Below are 18764 nucleotides of genomic sequence, written 5' to 3' on the forward strand. Positions count from 1 at the left end.
ACCCCTATCGGTGGACTTGTGCTTGTGATGCGGCCTTTCACCAGCTGAAACTGCTCCTGTCCTCGAAACCAGTTCTTTGCACTCCTAACTATTCCCGTCCTTTCACTTTACATACAGATGCAAGTGGAAGTGGGGTAGGAGCACCTCTCCTCCAAGAGAATGCGGGTGATGGGGTGTTGCATCCAGTCTCGTACTTCTCAGCTGAGCTCAAAAGGCATCAACAACATTATTCAACTGTGGAGAAGGAGACTCTTTCCTTAATCCTGGCTCTGCGAAATTTTGACTGTTATCTACACGGGCATAGTCACCCTGTGACAGTCGACACCGATCACAACCCCCTGATTTTTATTCGGCGGATGCGTAACCAGAACCAGCGATTTCTCAGATGGGCACTTCTGATTCAGCAATATCCCCTAGTGGTGAAACACATCAAAGGGGTGGACAACTTAGTTGCTGATGCCCTTTCTAGAGCTCTACGGACGTCGGCCAGCAGTAGTCCTCCTGTCTGTACTACGGAGGACTTAGAGGGGGAGGTGAAACGGCTGTTGTTGTCCTCCATGCTATTTATTTGGTTTTAATCTTATGAAATAATTCAGATGCCTCACAGCTGTTTGAAACAGTTCAGAAGAAGCCTGATCAACTTTTCGAGTGCTTCAAATCTGGTTTTCTGAAGGGATCCAAAGCTTCATTAATTCGTCTTTGAAGCTACAGCTTGGGACATAAATTTGCCGGGAAACCTGACGGGGGCGGACTTTGATGGATAGTTGCGAAGAGTGAGGACGTGTTTCTGAGCTCTCGTCTAGCTATAGGGCTGCCTCACCGGCTTTAGCTTTTTCTTTTTTCGCCACTAGGGCGTTTTTCAATAAAGTTAGGTTAGCTAGAACTAATTTTCCTCTCTGGCCTTAGTAGATATAGTAGGTGTCTATATCTAATTTCTGAGATTGCCTTTGCTTACTCACCTCTGGAGTGTACCCCCCACTGATCGCTCTGGGGTGTGAGATACACACGGGCGCGTCCTCCCGAGAGTGGTTTGAGAGGGTAATCTCAGCCTAGGTGGGTCTTCCCCAGGTACTTTGCCCCTTGGTCGTTTTCTCTTTCTTCCCACTTCCCCTTCACGGGGGAAGTGGTAGCTATGATGGACCCCCCTACTGCCTCCCCCCCCTTCAGGGGGGGAGGTAGTCCTGACGACACCACTACCGTGACTGACCGGCCCCAGACTGACGGACGCCAGACTCGTTCCCCGCTTGACATCCCTGTAAATAACGCGACCTTCGTAACGCTTCATGCTCTAGGTTCTACTCCCCTGTCCAGACTCAATCCCTTCATTGTCAAGAAGGTGATTGACCACTGTGCGGGAGAGGTGGAACAAGTAAAAAAACTTGGAAATGGAGACCTCCTGGTTAAGACGTTCAACTCCTCTCAAGTTAAAGACTTGCTAAAGCTGCGTAAGTTTCACTGTCATGATATCGAGGCCAAGATCCCAACATCCATGAATTCCTGCAAGGGTGTTATCACTTGCAGGATCTCATGGTGATGAGTGAGGAAGAAATCATACAGGAACTTGCTCAGCAGGATGTAATTGATGCCAGAGTCATCACTCGTTATCAGGAAGGCGTTAGGACGAAGACAGCCACTGTTATCCTCACTTTTGGCAAAGTTTTGCTACCTACAAATGTCAAAGTAGGATATGAAATTGTAAATGTAAGACCGTACATCCCGAATCCCCTTCGTTGTTCAAAATGTCAGCTCTACGGACATCATGAAAAGGCTTGTCGGGCTTCCAACATCGTGTGTGGCAAGTGTGCGGCTGTAGGTCACTCTGCTGACAACTGTACATCCGAGACTGAGTGCTGTTTTCACTGTAAAGATGCTCACTCCACTTCCTCTAGGGCTTGTCCCAAGTGGAAGGAGGAGAAAGAGGTCTGCACAGTGAAAGCGACTGAGGGCATATCCTTTTACGATGCTAGGAAGAAGGTGAAGGAGTTGCATGCAACTCCCAAGCCTAATGTCTCCTATGCATCGGCGGTTGTGTCCCGTCCCGTGATGTGCACCGTTGAGACACAGACTGACCTTGTCTTTCTCCCTCCTGCCACTCACAGTATATCTCCAGCTCGACCTCCTGTCCGTTCCAACTCTCTCACTGACATCCCTAAGGCATCAACTTATTCTCAGGCTGCTGCTGCCTCTCCATCAGTACGGCCTAAAACGAAGCCTGACAAGTCTAGTAAAAGTAACATGACCACCCTCACGAAACAGTCACGTCCTCATGTCCTTCCGGTTCCTACTCCAGCGAGGGAGAGAAAGGTTAGCTCTTCCTCGGGGGAGGCTGGGAACCTAGTTATTGATGACAATATGGAGGTTTCCATTAACAAGCACCGGGATAGGTCCCCCGGTAGTCGCTCACCTGCCGGCGGGCGACAGAAAAAGACAAAGCACACTGGCCCCCAACGAAAATCTTAAACCGTCGCTTTCACTGTATTACAGTGGAATTGTAGAGGTATTGGGAATAAGTTACAAGATATAGCAATCTTGCTGTCAATACACAGGCCAGACGTTGTTTGTTTACAGGAGACGCGCCTGGAGGATCATCCTGATCCTCCACAGTTCAAACACTACCACTCGTATAGAAGATATGAAGGTCACGGAGTTGCCATATACACACACAAATCACATCCACAAACGGAAGTGATTCTAAATTCTACTCTGGAAGCTGTCACGTGCAGAGTAAAATTTAATAACACGTATCTGTCTATTTGCTCTCTGTACTGTCCTCCACATGGCCCCATTGATAGTGATGCTTTAAATTCACTAGTGGAACATCTGCCTGGAAATAAGTTAGTGTTGGGCGATTTTAACGCCCATCACTATCAATGGGGTAGCTTGAGGATCGATGGTCGTGGGGAGCAAGTAGCCGACCTAATACTACAGTCCAACCTCTGTCTTCTGAACGATGGTAGAGCGACTCGTGTAGATGATCGTACTGGTAACTTTTCGGCCATTGACTTATCTTTGGCCTCCTCTGGTATACATCCAGATCTCTCATGGGACCCTTACGACGACTCCTTGGGAAGTGATCATTTACCCATCTGTCTTTCTTATACACGCGACATCATTTCGGACCCTCCACCTCCAAAATTTAACTATAAGAAAGCAGATTGGGGATCCTTCTCAAGGATCGCCAATTTAGATATATCTGGGGAGACCATAGATGTCAAGGTCGAAAATATAACTACTTCCATATTACACGCAGCTGAGGCTGCTATTCCCAAGACTTCTACAGTTCATGCGAAGCATAGAGCACATTGGTGGACGCCGGATTGCTGACAAGCATTAAGAAAACGCAATAGGAGATACAGGATTTTTGATAGTCAGCCCACTGAGAAAAATTTTATTGCATACAAACAGGCACGGGCTGAGGCAAGGAGAATAATAAGAAGGGCCAAATGTGACTCCTGGCGGTCCTTTGTGTCCACGGTGACTCGTACAACACCATTACGTAAAGTCTGGTCCACTATAAGAATATTGAATAATAAAGGCCCATATTTCCCCATTACCACCTTGCAAGCAAATAATAACATCTATGACGAGCCCGTGGACGTTGCTAACATCCTCGCCAGGAGTTTTTCTCATGTAAGTAGCTCAGCCAATTATGACCCGCGTTTCCAACATCATAAACGCACGGCTGAGCTACAGATATTAGACTTTGCCACAGAAGACGTAAACTCCCCGTACAACCAAGAGTTTACGCTAGATGAACTGCTCCTTGCCCTTAAATCCTGTAAAGACACCAGCCCTGGACCAGACACCATCACGTACGGTATGATCCAGCATCTTAATCAGGACAACCTGATTAAGATGTTAGCATTGTACAATGAGATTTGGGCGTCTCGAACGTTCCCAAACTCATGGCACTTTGCGCACGTCATACCGATACCCAAAGAGGCTGGTCGTCTTATGAATCCCACTTCATTTCGTCCTATTGTGTTGACTTCTTGTCTATGTAAGGTCATGGAACGTATGGTTAACAATAGGCTTCTTTTTGTTTTAGAGTCGAAGAATTTGTTAAATGATCAACAATGTGGCTTCCGTAAATACAGAAGTTCACTAGATCATTTAATGAATTTGGAGCATTGTATTGCAGAGGCATTTGCCAATAAAGAATTCATGATAGGGGTGTTCTTGGACATCCATAAAGCCTATGACATGACATGGCGACACGGTATCCTAATGAAGCTCTATGCTTATGGTTTAAGAGGAAATTTGCCTGTTTTTATTTCAAATTTCTTAAGGGACAGAACTTTCTCTGTGAAATTGCCCCGTAACGTAACATCGGATATATTTATCCAGGAAAACGGGGTGCCGCAGGGAAGTGTGCTTAGTCCTACCTTATTTAGTATTATGATCAATGATATTCTGTCATCAGCTCCCATCCCGAGGAATCTTAAATACTCACTCTACGCTAACGATTGTGCAATATGGCACTCTTCCCGTAATGCACAATTTTCGGCTGGGCGGATTCAAGCAGCCCCTGACTCCGTCCACCAATGGGCCTTGCAGTGGGGATTTAAGTTTTCCGTCCGTAAGTGTGCCGCTATAGTTTTCACTAATCGTAACGTACCTAATTTGTGCTTAACTTTGGATAATCAGGCGGTACCTTTTCAAAATTCTGTAAAATTTTTAGGAATACATTTTGATCGTAGAATGAATTTTAAACTTCATGTTAATACTTTGCTTGCTCGTTGTGATAAACCGTTAAATGTCCTCAAGTACCTAGCGGGTACTACCTGGGGTGCCGACAGAAAATCTTTATTAATGGTGTATAAGTCCCTTATTCGATTGAAGCTAGACTATGGCGCACAGGTGTATGGCTCGGCATCTGATGCCACTCTGAAAGGATTGGATATGTTACAGAATAAATGTTTGCGAATGTGTCTTGGAGCTGTCCGGTGTACCCGTGTAGCTCGTATGGAAGTGGAGGCGAATGTGCCTCCCCTCCGTATTCGCCGTGACCACCTGGCGTTGTCCTACGGCATAAGGACATTAAGAAAAAGTAATATCGGCAATGTGGCCTGTACCCCCCTGCGTCAATACCACCACCTTCTGCGGGGGGTGCGTCGGCCACTTGCCACTCGCCTCCACTTACTGACTCAGGAGCTTGATGTGGACCCCAGTGACTGTGACAAGTTGGTGCTTAAAAATATAGCGCCTTGGGAGCCACCCGGCTTTACAGTCGATGTTACATGGCTCCCAGCACCAAAGGCCAAGGCGCCGGAGGCGGAGGTCCACCACTTGTTTCGTAATATCATTGTTCGTCACTTGGGGTCCCATCAATTGTACACCGACGGCTCCAAGTCGAGTGAATGTGTGGGTGCAAGTGTGTGGTCGACTGAATGTGCCCTCAGGTATCGGTTGCCGACTCATACATCTGTGTTTACCTCAGAACTTTTTGCTATTGACAAAGCCATAGACTATGCTCTCAATTCTAGACACGACTCATTTGTCATATTTTCAGATTCAAAATCAGCCCTTCAGGCAATTGCATCTTGCACTACGGACTCTCACGAGATCCAGGGCCGCATCGTTAATAAGTTGCATTCATGCAACAAGTCATTCACGCTGATCTGGGTGCCTGGTCATTGTCGTATCTACGGCAATGAGCAGGCTGACTTACTTGCAAAGTCGGCTGTAGAGCTCGAGGAGACTTGGGACGTTCCTCGTGATCTACGGTCGAGTCTATCTCTCGGAAAAGAAATCAATAAATCTTCTGTGGCAAGGTCAGTGGACCAGACTAAATATTCCAACTTGTAAGCCGTACCTGGGCGACTGGGACACTGCCAACCGTCCCAGTCGCCTAGAAGAAAAAGTGTTGGCACGGCTACGGCTGAATGCCACCATTGTAACCCACATAAAACCATATATGGAAAGACGCTTCCCACCGCACTGTGACATCTGTAATGCGGTGTTATCTATTAGTCATATCATCCTGCGCTGTCGGCGATTTATTCGTGAACGTGCTTCACTTATAAATTACTGCGGCGCAGTAGACGTCCCCTTCACCCTTTCCACCATCCTGGGTGATGGGGACATTGTTATGACTGATAAATTGATGGCTTTCTTGAGAGAGACCGGACTGATCAGAGTGATGTGACTTTTTTACTGCGTGGTTATGGTTTTTATGAACAGTAAATATGTATATATTGTAATATTAATTAGGGTTGACAGTTGACATATTTTAAATAGTTCCTCCTCCCACAGATCTATTTCTAATATAGATGTCCCCTACATTAAGCCAAGTTCCTCGCCTGACAGTCACCAGCTGATGAGTGCAAGTGTGCAATATAGGAAGGTATTGGGCACTTGTAGTCGATGGTGGTCTGCTGGGCGAGGTTCTTCACTTTTTGAACAAATTATGTAAATAAATTATATTATCTTGCTTAAGTTGTTCTAATTAGGGACGACAGCTGACGTATATGGAAATGTTCCTGACTCGTCTGGTTCCCTTTCATATATTGATGTCCCCTATATTAGGTTGTGCCTCGACTGACAGTCACCAGGTGATGTGTGCAGGTATGTCATGTAGAAAGTCATTACATATCTGCAGTCGATGGTGTTCTGTTAGTCGAGGTATTTTTACCATTAGTGTAGGTCTACCTATTTGTCTCTGTAGGATTTAGTATAGGTTAGCGATTTGTCTGTTAGGTGATTAGTTTTAGGGTCTTTAGATTAGTTTGTCTTTATATTATAAGGTATAAAACATATAAAACCAAGAAAAAATTAAAAAAATAAAAATACAAAAAAATAAATAAATAAGATTAAAAATATTATATATATATGTACGTTTGCATGAAAATGTGTCTGTATGTATGCATGGAAGTGTGTGTGTGTGTGTGTGTGTGTGTGTGTGTGTGTGTATGTATATATATATGTTTGTATATATATGTATATATATTTAAATGTATATACATATATATATATATATATATATATGTATATATATATTTAAATATATATATATATATATATATATATATATATATATATATATATATCCATGGCCTTAATAACCAGGGGCTTCGGCCCCGATGGTTGATAGGCCGGAAAAAAAAAAAAAAAAAAAAAAAAGACGGGGGCAGTTGATCAGTGATGTCTGGACTGCCCTTACTCTACTTTGCTCCTCAGCTGTGATTACCCTGAAGTACCACTTGTATTGTGTATGGAGAGACTGGGACTAATTCGGTGCTGCTTATCTCGTGTGAGATTTCGTCTGGACCACCATACGGATATGTATATGATGTGAACACTGATCATGTAGACAGGTTAATTTCATTCAGTGGTGTGAAACTTTGATTTGTTCCGCTTTTGTTCTGTACAACTTTTGGGGATATTTAATGGGTTCGTTTTGTGTAATATGTAAAGTTATGTAATATTTTTGTAAATTAAAACTTAGATATTTTTTTGTTTACTTAAGTGGAAAAGCTATTTAGATCCGCAAGGAAATCTTTCATACCTGGGAAATAAGTACAATGATTGGAGTGAACTGCTTTTGCGGTATTGTAGTTCCGTATCCCTAGACCAAAGAGACAGCTTAATAATTACTACCAACTACAAACCGTAAAATGAGGGCCTGTCCGGGATTTTCTTGCTGCTCTAGTGAGTAATACACCACTGGAGTATAGTTTGCCTGTGTGCATGAGGTGTGTATAATTATTGCAGGTTGATCAGGATTGTGCAACTGTTTATCTTAACCTTGCTTAAATGGTTTACTACAGCCTACTTTATCGTGTGTATTCTGATCGGTATTCCCGTTAGGTGATTAAGCAGTTTGCCTCCTGGTTAGCTTGAGGTAATGGGAATGGATCTTTTCAGGGTGAACCATACAGTCGGGACCAATTTATTGTTTACGCCCTGGCAGGCGGCGTCATATCGGTACTATTATGTAGCGGGAGAAACCGGATCTACATAGTGAGTTAACCAGTACCGTACCCTTGCTGTTTAAGTGAGCTACCCGGACCTACTTACTGAGTTAAACTAATGCCGTATCCCTGCATGCACTCTTTTCTGAATTTAAACTTAATCCGGATTATCCCGTGTTAGTTTAAAGTCAGCCATTCATTATCTATCTTTGAAATGTTCATAGGTAGACCATAATTACTGCAGTCGTCTTTGTGGGAAAGTGAAGGAATTATATGGATCCATACCCATTTTCTTTCATTACTCATAAACCGCAGGAATTGTCGTTGTGCTGTAAACTTGGTTGGATTAAGCGACTCAAAGTGCTGAGGGTTTGATCTCGCTGTCAATAGTCTGCTTCAATAATTCATGTTTACCTGACCAAGTTTACTTCACCTGGCAAAATTATTTTGCCATTAGTCCTAGAGAACCAAGGCAAACATTAACTTTGATTACCTGCAATAAATAGCCTATGGTGTCCATATGGAACTGAACTTGGTGCAGGTCGAATGGTAACTTTCTCTCAAGAGTAACTTTAACGTCGATTAAGATGGAATCATTTAATGTCAGAGATTTCTGTGAAAATCCTTCTCTTGACAAATTAACTGGACTAGTAACTAAAGACAACTGGCGTTTCGTAGCTCAGTATTTTGAAATCTCTTATCCCAGCTCTGCCACTAAAGAAGTGCTAAAGAATACTGTTATGGAAGCCAAAGTCACCAAAAATGCTTTTCCCTCCAGAAGCCATTGACACTCTAACACCTATGACTTCATGTAACTTGAGAGTAGAAGACAAAGATCGTAATGACACTAACGGCGAAGTAAGCTCTGATTACGATAACCATGCTGCTGGAATAAAATCCCCAATCGATGATTCGTGGTCAGCAGAAAGACTTGAGTTCGAGAGAGAGAAACTATTACTCATTAAAGAGACAAAAGAGAGGGAACTGGCTTTAAGAAAGAGAGAGAGAGAGAGAGTTAGAGACTGATAAACTAAAACATGAGTCGGAGATTGCCAAGTTTAAACTTGAACAACAAAAAGAATCTAAGAATGAAGCTACAGTTAAACCATTCAACTTGGCTAAAACTATGTCTCTTGTTCCCCAGTTCAATGAGGAAGACCCTGATAACTTTTTCCGTACCTTTGAAAAGACTGCTGACCATTTACAATGGCCCCGCTCTGAGTGGACTTGGCTTCTACAACCAAAGCTAACCGATAAGTCTGCTATAACTTTTTCTAATTTAGATTGCATCAGTGATTATGACCTAGTCAAACGGTCGATCCTTGACGCCTATGCAATTACACCTGATGCATATCGCCAGAAATTTAGATCCCTCACTAAATCTACCCAGATCACTTACCTGGAATTTGCCACAGAGAAGCGAAGGTTGTTTAATAAGTGGTTCGATGCAACCGAAACAAAGACCTTTTCTCAAGTGAAGAATCTGATTGTATTTGAAGAGTTTAAGTGAAAGTTGCCCTTTGACATTCTGACACATATTGAAGAAAGGGGTGAAAAAGATTGAACTAAAGCAGCACAGATTGCAGACTCATTTGCACTTCTAAGGAGGTCACAGCTGAGTGGTGAAAGTGGGGGCAGGTCAAATTTTGAAAAGTCCTCCTCTAGTCAAAGCCCTGGTTCTAGCGGGGGTAACGCCAGGAAATATATGCAACCAGTCTCTTGTAGCTATTGCAAAAAATCAGATCACAGTATAGATTGTTGTAAGGATCCAAAGTGTAAGAAATCCAGTGTAAATCAGAAATGAAGTTAAAATCAACTGTTTGCAAAACCATCAGTGAGCTGCTCTAGTGTAAAATCTAGGAAACCTGTTACTAATCTGATCTATCCAGGCTCTCAGGATGATCCTTTCAAGGATTTTAAATTTAAGGGTGCAGTTTCACTGGATGTCAATGGTAAATTCTATCCAATTAATCTTCTTAGGGATACAGAAGCTGCTCAAAGCATTTTATATGAGCCCTGTCTACCAGGCATCAAGAAGTATATGGGAAAGACCTTGCTCCTTAAAGATCTGTCTTCTTACCTACCTAGATATTCCTTAAATGTGATTTTTTGTCGGAAGAAGTGACTGTGGGAGTTACAGAGAAACCTCTTCCTGTGGAAGGAGTTGGCTTCATCCTTGGGTACGATTTGGCTGGAAAGGTAGTTTGCCCAGACTTGCATTTGGTTAACACGCCCCTGTCGTCTAGTCCCACCTCTGAGATAGATGAGGAGCATCCACATATCTTTCCCCTTTGTGCAGTCACCCGTTCTCAGAATCACAAAGACAGTTCTGTGCAAACTCCAAGTGCTCTTCCTCTTGATAGCCTTATCTCGCAAAAGATAACTAAAGATAATCTACTTAAAGCTCAGGATTGTGATGTCTCACCAGCAAAGTGCAGACATATAGCCGGGGATAGCTTCTTGGGTCAAAATGTGCCTTCTTTTTATTATCAGAATGGACTCCTGATGAGAATGTATCGTTCTCCAGAGCTTACTGATTTGGACAGCTGGGCAGAAGTGCACCAGTTTGTTATACATTGTTCTATTCGTCATTCCCTAATGGAGTTAGCCCATGATGGTTTAGCAGGGTATCTTGGAATTCAGAAGACCTATAAAAGACTTTTGCAGCATTACTGTTGGCCAGGGATGAAGAAGGAGGTTAGTAATTTTGTATAATCCTGTCATGTCTGGCAGATCGTAGGCAAGCCAAACCAAACCATTCCCCCATCTCCTTTACAACCTATCACTGTAGATTAGGAGCCATTCCAGAGAACAGTAATCGAGTGTGTGGGACCCTTACCAAAAACAAAAAAGGGTAATCAGTATCTTCTCACGGTGATGTGTACAGCTACATGTTATCCAGAAGTATACTCTCTTAAGAATATTTCTGCTAAATCCATAGATAGATGTTTGCTCCACTTGTTCACATCTGCAGGGATTCCAAAAGAAATTCAGTGTGATCAGGGTACTAACTTTACAAGTGACCTGTTTCAGGAGGTTGTTAAGGGACTGGGGATTTCTCAGCAGTGGTCATCGGCTAACCACCCGCAATCCCAGGGATATCTCGAAAGATTTCACCAAACATTCAAATCCATGATTAAGAAATACTGCTTTGAAACTGGGTCAGACTGGGATGAAAGTATAAACTTTTTACTATTTGCTCTAACGGAATGCCCGCAAGAATCACTGGGATACTCCCCTTACGAGTTGCTTTATGGCAGGCAGATACGGGGCCCTCTCAAGGTATTAATAGAGCAATGGTTTGCAGACAGATCATCTCATCGAAAGCGTACAGTATCCCAGTACATGGACAACCTTAAATCTAAATTAGGTGAAGTAAGAAAAGTAGCGCTGGCTGATCTTTCGACTAGTCAGCAGAAAATGAAATCCCGCTATGGTGCCACAACCAGAGTCCGTGGCTTTAGTTCCAGGGAAAAAGTCCTGTTGTTCCTCCCAATACCTGGAAACCCTCTTAAGAGTCAGTTTACAGGACCTTACATTGTTTCCCATAAAGTGTCTGTAATTATGTTGTTCAAACTCCAGACAGACGTAAGAACACTCAATTGGTTCATATTAATTTAATGAAGCGATATGTTTGCAGGGAACTACAGGAGGACTGGACCAATGGTCAACCTGTTTCTTGTGTGGTACCTGAAGGGAATTCTTCTGGCATGTCTGCAGAATGTTGTGTAGACGATGGAGAAGCGTCAGACATTCCGTCTCCTTGTAATCCTCTTAATCATGAAATTTGGTCTAACATAGAGAGTCATCTAAGTTACTTGCCAGAGTTTAATAAACTTGATGTTATTTCAATCTTACATATTATAGCAGTGTAGTTGCTGATATTCCTGGTTATAGTAACCATACATTACATGATGTTAAATTGCTTGGCTCTGATGTACGCCCAATTAGGCAACCTGCTTATAGAGTAAGTCCTGAGAAGAGGGCAATTGTGAAAAAAGAGGTAGACTTTCTACTGGAACATGGTTTGGCTGAACCAACTCTCCTTGGGCTTCACCTTGTTTGTTAATTCCAAAACCTGATGGAAACAGTAGATTTTTCACGGACTATAGGAGAGTTAATGATGTAACCGTTCCAGATTCCTACCCCCCGCCATTAACTGATGACTTGATTGATGCTGTGGGCCAATCTCAGTACATATCTAAGATAAATCATCAAAAGGGTTATTATCAAATTGGACTGACTGATGAAGCCAAACTTATTTCGGCAGTTATAACCCCTTTTGGTTTGTTTCAGTACAATGTTATGCCATTTGGCATGTCTAATGCCCCAGCAACCTTTCAAAGGGCAATCAACTATACCATCCAGGGATTAGAGGGTGTGTCCTCTTATTTAGATGACTTACTTGTCGTTGCAGACAACTGGGAAGACCATGTAACCCGACTTCGATCATTGTTCTCATGTCTAGGGGAGTCTGGCTTCACAATCAACCTTGCTAAGTCTACATTCGGCAGTGCCACCGTGACCTATCTGGGCCATGTCGTTGGACAAAGAAGAACTCGGCCCAAGCAAGCCAACATTGAAGCCATCTTAGAATACCCAACCCCTACTACAAGGAAGTCACTCATGAGGTTTCTGTGAATGGCTGGGTTCTACAGACGGTTTTGTAGCAACTTCTCTGCCATCGCGGCACCTCTTACAGGCCTGACAAGTTCTAAACGCCCGTATCGGTGGACTTCTGCTTGTGATGCGGCCTTTCACCAGCTGAAACTGCTCCTGTCCTCCAAACCAGTTCTTTGCACTCCTAACTATTCCCGTCCTTTCACTTTACATATAGATGCATGTGGAAGTGGGGTAGGAGCAGTTCTCCTCCAAGAGAATGCGGGTGATGGGGTGTTGCATCCAGTCTCGTACCGTACTTCTCAGCTAAGCTCAAAAGGCATCAAGAACATTATTCAACTGTGGAGAAGGAGACTCTTTCCTTAATCCTAGCTCTGCGAAAATTTGACTGTTACCTACCCGGGCATAGTCACCCTGCGACAGTCTACACCGATCACAACCCCCTGATTTTTATTCGGCGGATGCGTAACCAGAACCATCGAATTCTCAGATGGGCACTTCTGATTCAGCAATTCCCCCTTGTGGTGAAACACATGAAAGGGGTGGACAACTTAGTTGCTGATGTCCTTTCTAGAGCTCTACGGACGTCGGGCAGCAGTGGTCCTCCTATCTGTACTAAGGAGGACTTAGAGGGGGAGGTGTAACGGCTGTTATTGTCCTCCATGCTATTTATTTGGTTTTAATCTTATGAAATAATTCAGATGCCTCACGGCTGTTTGAAACAGTTCAGAAGAAGCCTGATCAACTTTTCGAGTGCTTCAAATCTGGTTTTCTGAAGGGATCCAAAGCTTCATTAATACGTCTTTGAAGCTACAGCTTGGGACATAAATTTGCTGGGAAACCTGGCGGGGGCAGTTGATCAGTGATGTCTGGACAGCACTTACTCTACTTTGCTCCTCAGCTGTGATTACCCTGAAGTACCACTTGTATTGTGTATGGAGAGACTGGGACTGATTCGGTGCTGCTTATCTCGTGTGAGATTCCGTCTGGACCACCATACGGATATGTATATGATGTGAACACTGATCATGTAGACAGGTTAACTTCATTCAGTTGTGTGAAACTTTGACTTGTTCCGCTTTTGTTCTGTACAACTTTTGGGGATATTTAATGGGTTGGTTTTGTGTAATATGTAAAGTTATGTAATGTTTTTGTAAATTAAAACTTTGATATTTTTTTATGTTTACTTAACTGGAAAAGCTATTTAGATCCGCAAGGAAATCTTTCATACCTGGGAAATAAGTACAATGATTGGAGTGAACTGCTTTTGCGGTATTGTAGTTCCGTATCCCTGGACCAAAGAGATAGCTTAATAATTACTACCAACTACAAACCGTAAAATGAGGGCATGTCCGTTATTTTCTTGCTTCTATAGTGAGTAATACACCACTGGAGTATAGTTTGCCTGCGTGCATGAGGTGTGTATAATTATTGCAGGTTGATCAGGATTGTGCAACTGTCTATCTTAACCTTGCTTAAATGGTTTACTACAGCCTACTTTATCGTGTGTATTCTGATCGGAATTTCCGTTAGGTGATTAAGTAGTTTGCCTCCTGGTTAGCTTGAGGTAATGGGAATGGATCTTTTCAAGGTGAACCATACAGTCGGGACTCATTTATTGTTTACGCCCTGGCAGGCGGCGTCATATCGGTACTATTATTCAGAGGGAGAAACCGGATCTACCTAGTGAGTTAACCAGTACCGTACCCTTGCTGTTTGAGTGATCTACTTACTGAGTTAAACTAATGCCGTATCCCTGCATACACTTAGTCAGTATACCAGACTCTTTTCCGAAGTTAAATTTAATCCGGATTATGCCGTGTTAGTTTAAAGTCGACCATTCATTATCTACCTTTGTAATGTTCATAGGATGACCATAATTACTGCAGACGTGTTTGTGGGAAAGTCTATCTATCTATCTATATACCTAGGCTGCTTCCCCCAAGGAAAGGGAGGTAGCCGAGACAGGACGACTCACTCTCCATTTACTCATCCATTCAAACACATTTATTCGCTTCTTAGCCCCAAAGGGGAGAACGGACAGATCCTCACTTGTGGGAAAGTGAAGGGATTATATGGATCCATACCCATTTTCTTTCATTACTCATAAACCTCAGGAATTATCGTTGTGCTGTAAACTTGGTTGGATTAAGCGACTCAAAGTGCTGAGGGTTTGATCTCGCTGTCAATAGTCTGCTTCAATAATTCATGTTTACCTGACCAAGTTTACTTCACTTGGCAAAATTATTTTGCCATTAGTCCTAGAGAACCAAGGCAAACATTAACTTTGATTACCTGTAATAAATAGCCTATGGTGTCCATATGAAACTGAACTTGGTGCAGGTCGAATGGTAACTTTCTCTCAAGAGTAACTTTAACGTGGATTAAGATGGAATCATTTACTGTTAGAGATTTCTATGAAAATCCTTCTCTTGACAAATTAACTAGACTAGTAACTAAAGACAACTGGCGTTTCATAGCTCAGTAATATAAAATCTCTTATCCCAGCTCTGCCACTAAAGAAGTGCTAAAGAATACTGTTGTGGAAGCCTTAGTCACCAAAAATGCTTTTGCCTCCAGAAGCCATTGACACTTTTAACACCTGTGACTTCATGTAACTTGAGAGTAGAAGACAAAGATCGTAATGACACTAACGGCGAAGTAAGCTCTGATTACGATAACCATGCTGCTGGAATAAAATCCCCAGTCGATGATTCGTGGTCAGCAGAAAGACTTGAGTTCGAGAGAGAGAAACTATTACTCATGAAAGAGACAAAAGAGAGGGAACTGGCTTTAAGAGAGAGAGAGAGAGAGAGAGAGAGAGAGAGAGAGAGAGAGAGAGAGTTAGAGACTGAGAAAATAAAACATGAGTTGGAGGTGTCCAAGTTTAAACTTGAACAACAAAAAGAATCTAAGAATGAAGCTACAATTAAACCATTTAACTTGGCTAAAACTATGTTCCTTGTTCCCCAGTTCAATGAGGAAGACCCTGATAACTTTTTCGGTACCTTTGAAAAGACTGCTGACCATTTACAATGGCCCCGCTCTGAGTGGACTTGGCTTCTGCAACCAAAGCTAACCGGTAAGGCTGCTATAACTTTTTCTAATTTAGATTGCATCAGTGATTGTGACCTAGTCAAACGGTCGATCCTTGACGCCTATGCAATTACACCTGATGGATATCGCCAGAAATTTAGATCCCTCACTAAATCTACCCAGAGCACTTACCTGGAATTTGCCATAGAGAAGCGAAGGTTGTTTAATAAGTGGTTGGATGCAACCAAAACTAAGACCTTTTCTCAAGTGAAGAATCTGATTGTATTTGAAGAGTTTAAGCGAAAGTTGCCGTTTGACATTCTGACACATATTGAAGAAAGGGGTGAAAAAGATTGAACTAAAGCAGCACAGATTGCAGACTCATTTGCACTTCTAAGGAGGTCACAGCTGAGTGGTGAAAGTGGGGGCAGGTCAAATTTTTTAAAGTCCTCCTCTAGACGAAGTCCTGGTTCTAGCGGGGGTAACGCCAGCAAATATATGCAACCAGTCTCTTGTAGCTATTGCAAACAATCAGGTCACAGTATAGATTGTTGTAAGGAACCAAAGTGTAAGAAATCCAGTGTAAATCAGAAATCAAGTTTAAATCAACTGTTTGCAGTGAGCTCCTCTAGTGTAAAATCTGGGAAACCTGTTACCAGTCGGATCCATCCGGGCTCTCAGGATGATCCTTTCAAGGATTTTAAATTTAAGGGTGCAGTTTCACTGGATTTCAATGGTAAATTCTATCCAATTAATCTTCTTATGGATACAGGAGCTGCTCAAAGCATTTTATATGAGCCCTGTCTACCAGGCATCATGAAGTATATGGGAAAGATCTTGCTCCTTAAAGATCTGTCTTCTTACCTACCTAGATATTCCTTAAATGTGATTTTTTGTCGGAAGAAGCGACTGTGGGAGTTACAGAGAAACCTCTTCCTGTGGAAGGAGTTGGCTTAATCCTTGGGAACGATTTGGCTGGAAAGGTAGTTTGCCCAGACTTGCATTTGGTTAACACTCCCCTGTCGTCTAGTCCCACCTCTGTTATAGATGAGGAGCATCCACATATCTTTCCCCTTTTCTGCAGTCACCCATTCTCAGAATCACAAAGACAGTTCTGTGCAAACTCCAAGTGCTCTTCCTCTTGATAGCCTTATCTCGCAAAAGATAAAGATAATCTAATTAAAGCTCAGGATTGTGATGTCTCACCAGCAAAGTGCAGACATATAGCCGGGGATAGCTTCTTGGGTCAAAAGGTGCCTTGTTTTTATTATCAGGATGGACTCCTGATGAGAATGTATCGTCCTCCAGAGCTTACTGATTTGGACAGCTGGGCAGAAGTGCACCAGGTTGTTATACCTTGTTCTGTTCGTCATTCCCTAATGAAGTTAGTCCATGATGGGTTAGGAGGGCATCTTGGAAATAAGAAGACCTATAAAAGACTTTTGCAGCATTACTGTTGGCCAGGGATGAAGAAGGATGTCAGTAATTTTGTAAAATCCTGTCATGTCTGGCAGATCGTAGGCAAGCCAAACCAAACCATTCCCCCATCTCCTTTACAACCTATCACTGTAGATTCGGAGCCATTCGAGAGAATAGTAATTGACTGTGTGGGACCCTTACCAAAAACAAAAAAGGGTAATCAGTATCTTCTCACGGTGATATGTACAGCTACACCCCGCTGCAGGGGGTCACCTTGACGTGGTGGCGGGGCTTGAAGCGTGGTTGTCGGTGCCACCTACTTTGGAGAGATGCCTACCTTTGTAGGGTTCGGTATTTGTCAGCTATGTGGACCAAGCGCCCCCTGCATCACTGGTGGAGGAGGCCTGCTGGTGATGTTAGTCCCTGCCCATTTGCCATCTAGGGCAGGACAGTTGCCTCCCCACGTGTTTGCCGTTCGTGGCGTCCCGTATTGCTGGGAGACGGGAGTCCTGGAGGTTGAGTGACGCTGTGTATGCTGCGCCCTGCAGCTAGCAATACACCTCTTTGGTCCATTATTCTATCAAGACGGGTGGCCTGGTTGGGCCCGACTAGGTCAATCGGCTGGTCATGCGTTGGCTAGGGTCAAGTGGGCACTGGGGGGCCTGGTGGCTCCTACCGTCCTGGAGTCACCCTTGTTCGGGTTCCCCGGTGGTTACCCGCGTATACTTCCCTGCTACCTCTGGGGTCGCCAGTGGCATTGTCCCTGGCATAAGACCTCCCCTTGTTGGGCTCCGTGGTGGGTGGAGGAGTGGGGGAATGAAGTTATTAAATTTTTAATAGAAACCAAAACAAAAAACAAATATGAGGAACATCTGGGCCACTTAAAGTTTGGCCCAATTACATCCCCGCGTGAGGTCTTGCCAGGCTTTTATGAACAAGCCCACTTTGCTCGGTATTTGGTGATCCGGGCAGTAGAGGGTGTCAAAGTGGCAGAACTGGACATTTTTGAAGTCCATAGAACAATCGTTAAGACATGTGGCAGGGAGCCAAAAATTTTGCCCCAGCACGATGGGAGCCTGCTTGTGGAGGTTACCTCCCCAGAGGAGAAAGACAGACTCTGTTCTCTATCTGAGGTATCTGGGGCTCCAGTTACATGCTTGCCACATCCCACATTCAACCAATCTCGTGGGGTAATCTACTCTAGAGAGCTGCTTAGATACTCAGAAGCAAAGCTTCTTGAGGAAATGAAGGTACATGGAGTCATCAAAGTGGAAAGATTTCATAAGAAAATTGATGGTGTCCTTTTGCCCACGCCCTCCATTTTGTTAACGTTTGAGGTCACTCAGCTTCCCTCTTCCATTAAGGTTGCCTGGTTGTCCTTAAAGGTGAAGCTGTATATACCCAGTCCAAGACGCTGTTTTCATTGTCAAAAGTTTGGCCACGTTAGCAAATACTGTCGACGATTGTTGCAGGGCCTTCCTGCGATATGTGCTACATGTGGAATTTCCCATGAAGATATAGATTGTTCTGGTACAGAGACCTGTGTCAATTGTGGAGGTGGCCATGCAGCTACCTCCAAAGCCTGTGACAAATACAAATTTGAGTGTGAGGTTTTGTCTTTGCGGACTCGCGAAAGGATTACCTTTAAGGAAGCTAAACACCGAGTTATGTCTATGTATATACGACCTGGAGTATCCTTTACTTCAGTTCTATCACGGTCCGTCCAGTCAGGCCGCAATTCTGGTGGTGATGAACAGAATTCTCAACGACGTGAGG

Source organism: Coenobita brevimanus, chromosome 60 (assembly GCF_032717465.1).
Source record: "Coenobita brevimanus isolate Jiangsu-jjx chromosome 60, ASM3271746v2, whole genome shotgun sequence".
Classification (NCBI taxonomy): domain Eukaryota; kingdom Metazoa; phylum Arthropoda; class Malacostraca; order Decapoda; family Coenobitidae; genus Coenobita; species Coenobita brevimanus.